The sequence below is a fragment of the Mustela erminea genome, chromosome 1 (assembly GCF_009829155.1).
Source record: "Mustela erminea isolate mMusErm1 chromosome 1, mMusErm1.Pri, whole genome shotgun sequence".
NCBI lineage: Eukaryota > Metazoa > Chordata > Mammalia > Carnivora > Mustelidae > Mustela > Mustela erminea.
This window is the reverse complement of record NC_045614.1, coordinates 163,737,612-163,745,910: the sequence shown is the minus strand read 5'-3', so window position 1 is coordinate 163,745,910 and position 8,299 is coordinate 163,737,612. Positions and strand designations below refer to the sequence as shown.

General features: G+C 38.7%; 1 pseudogene; it reads right to left on the bottom strand.

The window, feature by feature from the left end:
* Nucleotides 1–826: 826 nt before the first annotated feature.
* Nucleotides 827–2,150, bottom strand: LOC116566992 (annotated as a pseudogene).
* Between the last annotated feature and the right edge of the window lie 6,149 nt (nucleotides 2,151–8,299).

Below are 8,299 nucleotides of genomic sequence, written 5' to 3'. Positions count from 1 at the left end.
TTATTTATTTATTTGACAGACAGAGGTCACAAGTAGGAGAGAGGCAGGCAGAGGGTGGGGGTTGGGAGAAGCAGGATCCCCACTGAGCAGAGAGCCCGATGCGGGACTCAATCCCAAGACTCTGAGATCATAACCTGAGCTGAAGGCAGAGGCTTAACCCACTGAGCCACCCAGGCGCCTTGGATTGGGTGATTTTAAATAGAATCTTTTTGTTTTGTTATCTAATTCCATAATAAATGTAAGCAACTTGCAAAAAGCTACCTCTCATAGTTTCCACTTTATTATGTCAAAGCAGTGGAGTGTAATGGTGTTCACTTTAGGTCTTAAACTACTGGAGATTTGACAATGTCATTTTCACTTCTATCTGAAATTTTTGAGATATGTACTTACTAATTCCATGTATGATGTTATTGAAAAATTCATCTTATGCTACCAATATTCACATCACATTAGGAAGTTGGTGCTCTTTTATGTTTTACTGCTGTATATTTATAATCTCCATAACTAACCACTTGTTATATTGCTCTTTTAAAAAAATTTTTTAATCTATTTGTGCAAGTCTTTTTTTTTCTAATGTTAGTTAGTCACCATACAGTACATCATTAGTTTTTGATGTAGTGTTCCAGGATTCGTTGTTTGCATATAACACCCAGTGCTCCATGCAATACATGCCCTCCTTAATACCCGTCGCCAGGTCAACCCTTTCCCCCCACCTTCCTCACCTCTGAAACCCTCAGTTTGTTCAGATTCCATAGTCTCTATATTGCTCTTTTAAAACATTTTTTTTCAGTCTTTAATCAGATCTTTATTCAAAATTAGCTGTCCAAAATGATTTGACTTCTATAGAATAAACAAATGTAAGTTTTTAGGCAGCAGGCTTCTTGCCTTCTGTGGTGGGTTTCTTTCTTGCAGGCATCTTGTCATCTGCCGGTTTCTTGGTAACTGCAGCCTTTTTTCCCACCAAAGGCTTCTTCTGCTTCTTCACACCAGCAGCCTTCTTCTTTGTCTTCCATACCACAGGCTTCTTGCCTAGAAACCCCTTCTGATCATATTTGGCTTCTAATGCTGCTTCTGCCTTATCCATCTGGAGTTTGTGATTTTGGTCTGGCAAAGAATGGTATTCTGGCACAGAGTTTTTGCATATGGGTTTAGCTTCCACATGATTCTCAGGTTCTTCAGTGGATTCTTCTTCAGGTCCCTGTGATGAATCTTCTTGGGTGGTGCTCAGAGGGTTCTTTGGATCCCTGGACTTTTCAAGATTCTGCTAAGGTCTGTGTTAATACCTTATCTATGGTAAAGCTGTAGTTACTCTTGAAGGAGGCAGTCTTATGCCAAGTGCCATATAGATTGCCTAGCTTGTGGAAAGCATTTTCAGTCCAAATGTAGAAACGTCCCACTTGCCCACTAGGAGCAAGTTTCAAAATGTTCAGTTTGCCTGCATTAAGTCAAGTAATGCCTGGGATGTTTCTGAAGGCCTTGATGATACCATTGTCTTCATTGTAGATGATGCAGGGTCCCCTGCACTGGACAGAATGATGGTTTCTCATTTTGCCCTTGACAGCTCTCATTTACTGAGAGGCATAGACCTTTTTGATATAATTCCAGGCTTTAAGTTTCTTTCAAAACAAAACAGCCTTGGTATTCTTGTAGCCTTCACCTTTATCGTCAACCACCAAAGGAAGTTCAGGAACTTCTTCATTATGATGACCATTAGACATGACCGGCACTGGTAAGGCTGAGGCAGCCAGGGCAGAGTACATGGCATATGGCTTCTGGTTATATTCACTCTATGATGCCAACAGCACCGGGTTTTGGTGGTACAAACATGCGGCCCCCATGACACATATTTCCAAGAGCACCCTGGCCGAAATGGTGAGTCCCACTGCCTCGAACTCTAGGAATTCAAGCCACCGATCTGCCAATACCCCAAGACTGAACACTGATTTGATGAACTGCTAGTTCACTGACAGTGTATGTCTGGCTGTTGTTTTTGTGCAAGTTGGTATGAACAAAGTTCATAATATCAGGTCAAATGGGAGCCTTAAACACAGCAGGCAAAGTAACATTTTTGTCAGATGATTCCCCCTTTTCAGAGTACACAGATGTCAATGAATGAGCACACGCCATCAAGGGGAGAAGAGAGGGTGATGCTCCTCAAAACATTTTTACCAAAGTTATACATATACTGATTTCAAAGAGACAAATAGTTCTTATAAAATTTGTTGTAAAAACCATCAGTCTACTTTCACCCATACTTTCATTTTTGGAGGATTATTTTGGGATGTATTTCTGTGTCTCTAAATAACATGCTTTATTGCTGCTTCTTGGTTTGTTGATTTCAGGCAGGACCTATTGACTTTCCACTAAAGAATTTTCAGATTGAGCTGAATTTCATCACTCCCACTTTCCAGTGCACAAGTGCCATGTCCCAGCCCACATCCTCTTGATAGGGCTCAAAACAATTGACAGTGAGCCATGTAGTGAATCTTGATCATTTTGCTTTCTGTGCATAGTTTTATATTTTCCCTAAAGGTCATACAATTATCCTCTCGAGATGTTGAAATACATCAAGTGTTCTGTCAGTTTTGTCTTGTGAAGAAATCTCTTCCTGAAGAACTTTCTACCCTACTCTAATCTGGATTGTTTTCCTTCTTTACTGAGGCACAGCTGAAGGCATGGTCTTCACCATCACCTGGGAATTCTTTTGGTCTCTCTAGAAGGTATGCAATTTTTCCTTAATATATCTTCCTCTTTCTTGGCTTACATCTTCATTTTAGTGAAGTTTATCCTTCTATAGATTCCTGAGAAAGAGGAGGAGGGGAAGGTAAACTTTAAACATCCTGCATGTCCAAATTGGTCTTTACCTTCACTTTCAATTTTTGGTCTGGCTGGATATACTTGACAGATCTTCCTCAGTTTAATGATGAATATGACTTGATAAATCCATTGGAAGTTAAAATACTGTAATAAAAAGGCATTTAAGGGGCATCTGGTTGGCTCAGTGAGTTAAACATCTGCCTTTGGCTCAGGTCGTGACCTCAGGATTCTGGGATGGAGCCCCAAGTCCAGCTCCCTGATCAGAGGGGAATCTGCTTCTCCCTCTCTCCCTGCTCCTCCCTCTTGGGCATACTCTCTCTTTCAAATAAATAAGTAAATAATCTTAAAAAAAAAAAAGAGCATTTAGTACACTAACCTACTGAACATCCTAGCTTACCCTAGCCTGCCTTAAACATGTTCATAACATATTAGCCCACAGTTGTACAAAATCATCTAACACAAAGCCAATTTTATGATAAAGGGTTGACTATTTCATGTAATTTATTGAATAGTGTATTGGAAGTGAAAAGCAGAACGGTTTTGTGGGTACAGAATTGTTGTAAGCATATGGTTGTTCAGTTTCCTGATGGTGTGGCTGACTGGGAACTTTGGCTCACCACTGTTGCTCAGCCTCATGAGAGAGCATCGTATCCCTGTTTCTAGCCTGGGAAAAGATCAGCATTCAGAATTTGAAGTACAGTTTCTACTTAATGCGTATTGCTTTTGTACCGCCTTGAAGTTGAAAAGTCATTCATGCAGGGTCCATAAGTATACCTCTGTCCTTCAGTATTTTAAAGTTATTGCTATATATCTTTAAGGTTCCTATGATGATATTGTTTGAATGTGACCTGCTTTTTACTGTTCTCTTGGTCACCAGGTTCCTGAAATTTCAGAATATGTTTTAGCATAGTATATTTTAATCTACTGTTCTGAGTTTTCTTTTTTTTTTTTTTTTAAAGATTTTATTTATTTATTTGACAGAAAGAGATCACAAGCAGGCAGAGAGGCAGGCAGAGAGAGAGGAGTAAGCAGGCTCCCTGCTGAACAGAGAGCCTGATGTGGGGTTCTATCCCAGGACTCTGAGATCATGACCGAGCCGAAGGCAGCGGCTTAACCCACTGAGCCACCCAGGTGCCCCTGTTCTGAGTTTTTTCTTAAAGATTTTATTTATTGTGCTTGAGAGAGACAGAGAGAGACAATAGGAGGAGAGGCAGAGGGAGAGGGAAAGAATCTCAAGCAGACTCCATGCTGAGCACAGAACCCAATGTGGGGCTTGATTTCAAGACCCTGAGATCATGACATGAGCCAAAACCAAGAGTTGACACTTAACTGACTGAGCCACCCAGGCTCCCCTGTTCTGAGCCTTTTCAATCCGAAAGAGCATGTCCTTTAATTCTGGGGACATTTTCTTGAGAAATCTTTTAATGATTTTTCTCTCTTCATTTTCTGTGTTCCCTTTTCTATAATTTCTATTATTCAGATATTAAACTTCCTGAACTAGTTAGTGATTATCACTTCTTTCCAAATTTTTCTTCTCTTAATCTGTCTGCTCTTCTTTTTGAGAGATTGAGTCAATTTTAGCTTTCAAGACTTCTACAGAGTTTACACTCAGTTAATCATCTGTTTAACTTTAAAGAGGTCTCTTTTTTTTTTTCCCTTTTTTTTGTTTTTGGAATTCTCCTGACAGTGCCTTTTCTGTCTTTATGGATGCAATAGATTATTCATATCCTGAGTATACTAATGATTTTTACATTTTCTTCCCTTGTGTAAGTCTTTGTTTCCCCAAAGTTATTATATTTTTCTTTAGGGGCTTTACTCAGATGTTGGGGTTTAAAAATTTTTTTTTTAATTGTATTTATTTATTTTAGAGAGACAGAGCATGTGTGCATGCAAGTGGTGGGGGCAGAGGGAGAGGGAGAGAGAGTATCTTAAGCAGACTCCATGCTGAGGGCAGAACCCGATGCGGGGCTTGATCTCATAACCCTGATATCATGATCTGAGACAATATCAAGAGTCAGTCGTTTAGGGATGCCAGGGTGGCTCAGTCAGTTAAGCATCTGCCTTCAGCTCAGGTCGAGAACTCAGGATCCTGGGTTCGAGTCCCACATTGGGTTCCCTGCTTAGCAGAGAGTCGGCTTCTCCCTCTCCCTCTGCCTCTCTCCTCTGCTCATACTTTCTTGCTCTTGCTCTCCCTCTTTCTCAAATAAATAAAATATTTGGGAAAAAAAAAAAAGGGAGTCAGTTGCTTTACTGACTGAGCCACTCAGGTGCCTGAGTTTTTTCTTTCTTTCTTTTTTTTTGAATTGTACTATAGTAAACATACATTATTAAATTAGTTTTGTATGTACAATATAATGATACGACATTTTTATACATTACTCAGTGCTCATCATAATAAAGGTACTCTTAATCGTCTATCTATTTCATCCATCCCCTCACCCACCTGTCTGACGACCAGCTCTTTATTCTCCATAGTTAAGAGTCTGTTTCGGTTTTGGCTCTTTATTTCCCCATTTGTTCATTTGTTTGTTTCTTAAATCCCACATATGAGTGAAATCATATTGTATTTGCCTTTCTCTGACTGACTTATTTTATTTACTATTGTATCCTCTAGATCCATCCATGTTGTTCCAACTGACGAGATCTCATTCTTTTTATGGCTGAGAAATATTCCATTGGGTACAAATACCACACCTTCATTATCCATTCATTTATGGATAAATACTTGGGTTGTTCCCATATTTTGGCTATTGTAAATAATGCTGCAATAAATATATCAGTGCATCTATCTTTTCAAATTAGAGTTTTCATTTTTGGGGGGAGTAAATACCCAGTAGTAGAATTACTGAATCATATGGCAATTCTATTTTTTTTTAAAAGATTTTATTTATTTGACAGAGAATGAGAGAGGGAATACAAGCACAGGGAGTGGGAGAAGGGGAAGCAGGCTCCCCACTGAGCAAGAAGCCTGGTGCAGGACTCTGATCCCAGGACCCTGGAATCATGACCTGAGCTGAAGGCAGATGCTTAATGACAGAGCCACCCAGGTGCCCCTGATAATTCTATTTTTAATTCTTTTGAGGACCCTCCATACCATTTTCCACAGTAACTGCTCCAATCTGCATTCCTACCAACAGTACCTGAGGATTCTTTTTTCTCCATATCCTTGCCAACACTTACTATTTGTCCTTTTGATTCTAGCCACTCTGACAGGTATAAAGTGATACCTTATTGTGGTTCCGACATGCATTTCCCTGGTGATGAGTGATGTTAACATCTTTCTATGTGTCTGTTGGCTGTCTGTATGTCTTGTTTGTAAAAGTGTCTGTTTTTGTCCTCTGCCCATTTTAATCATATTATTTGTGCTTTTTTGTCTAAGGATGGAGTTAGGGCTTATGTACCATGATTTTACCGTAGGGGGATATGGCTAGGGGTTTTTTTTTTTTTTTTTTTGGATCAATCGCAGATTTTCATATCTTCCAGATTTTTCCTCTTAACTAGTCAGATTCTATGAAGAAGACTCTTCAGACCTTGTACATAGTGGTAGAAGGTCTAGCAACTGCTGTTCTATTGAATAAATAAGATTTATTGTTGGCACTCTCCCCTACTACTTTTGGATTCCATTCACCAGGTAGTTTTTGTCATTATCACTAGCCCATCTCTTCCAGAATTTTGCTGCTATAACTTCCATCTTCTGTTCTTATGCCTTAAAGACTCTATTCTATTATTTAAGTAGAGTGTGGGGAGAAAGCAAAGGTAGATTTGTGTGCTAGTTCTCCAGCCTAATACCAGGAGTCTCAACATTTATTTATCTATTGTCCTTTTATTATACTGTACATATTTCTGCATGATACCCGAATATTTTTAAAAGCAGGAAAAAAGGAGAAAACAAATGACTACCTTGATTAGAATTCTACATTATGTAATCTTTTTGCTTACTGCTATGTTATGAAAATGAGAAGTGTTATTAATTTAATTCTTTGAAATTTATCTTATTTCCAGGTTCTTGAAGTGCACACCCATATCTCCTTTTGTGCCTCCCCAATGGCGACTTTTCCTACTTCATTATTCATCCTAGAGCTGACTTTCCTAAAATATGTGTCTGTGTGCTCAGTGGCTTTTCATTATTTTTAGTCAGGCAAATTGACTTTCCTCCTGGAAGAAATCCAGGGAGTAGAGCCTCCAAGTGTACTCTAGATTTGGCTGTGCCAAAAATGTTTCACTTTGAGATATTAGTTGTTCTGAAACAGTAGGAACTTGGTTATATTAGAAAATGACAAGACTTTAATAGATTTTTAAAAAGCGCTTTAAAAGTGTGTTTTCACTAACAACCAGAGAGATCTGATCATTCTCTTTGCATTCCATGTACGGAGGTGATATGTGAAGGTTTTAAATGAATGACACCTGTCATCTGTGCAGTGAGGTGTGTATTGTGCTGAGGTGTCTCAGGAATGAGCAGGTGTTAGGAAACTTTTTAGAAATGTTCTATATTCAAGGGAAAAAATATTTCTCGGGAGTTAATCTCAAGTCATGCTGATCCTCTTGTGGTTTGGTTTGATCTGAGATAATGTATAAAAAAGACATTATTTAAGCAGAAAGCACCACATAATCCTTGTTATTTTCTTATAATTCTTATTTTCCATGCTGAACTTTGAAACATGTTCTCTCTTTTATCCACATCACTTCAGAAGCCTTTATTTGTAAAAGGGAATGAGAAACTATTTTATTTAGTTTCAGAGTTCAATCAATTCTCTAAAAGTCAATTTTTAAGATACTGTGTGGTCCAGACTCTGTTGGCATTTTCATAAATGTGGACATGGATAAGTAAGAAAAGGCAGGAAACAAGCATCTGGGCTTTCAGACTTCCCCTCATCTGAAATGTGAATTTTTGGATGAAATAAGCTTAGCAGGCAAATTTTTATACACAAGCATAAAATAATGAATCAAGATGAATTGTAAGCATTTAGGATTTTGTTAAATTCATCTGGGCAGCAGCCACTTGGATAAACTATCACCACCAATGGGTGTCCTAAAGGGATGAAATGACTTCAACATCCTATAAATCAAAAACGCACCTTCATGGAGGACATGGGGACTTAGAGTGGAGAAGGGAGTTGGGGGAAATTGGAAGGGGAGGTGAACCATGAGAGACTATGGACTCTGAAAAACAATCTGAGGGTTTTGAAGGGACGGGGGGTGGGAGGTTGGGGTACCAGGTGGTGGGTATTATAGAGGGCACGGATTGCATGGAGCACGGGGTGTGGTGCAAAAATAATGAATACTGTTATGCTGGAAATAAAAAAAATAAAAAAATAAAGGAAAAAAAAAACAAAAAAAAAACAAAAAACGCACCTTCACCATTCAGTCAATATGCTGATTGAATGTTGGCAGTGCAAAAACAGTATTTCACCTTCACAGAATCTAGTATATGTGATTCAGTGAAACATGTGTTTTATTTTTATTTCTTTTATTTTTTTGAAGA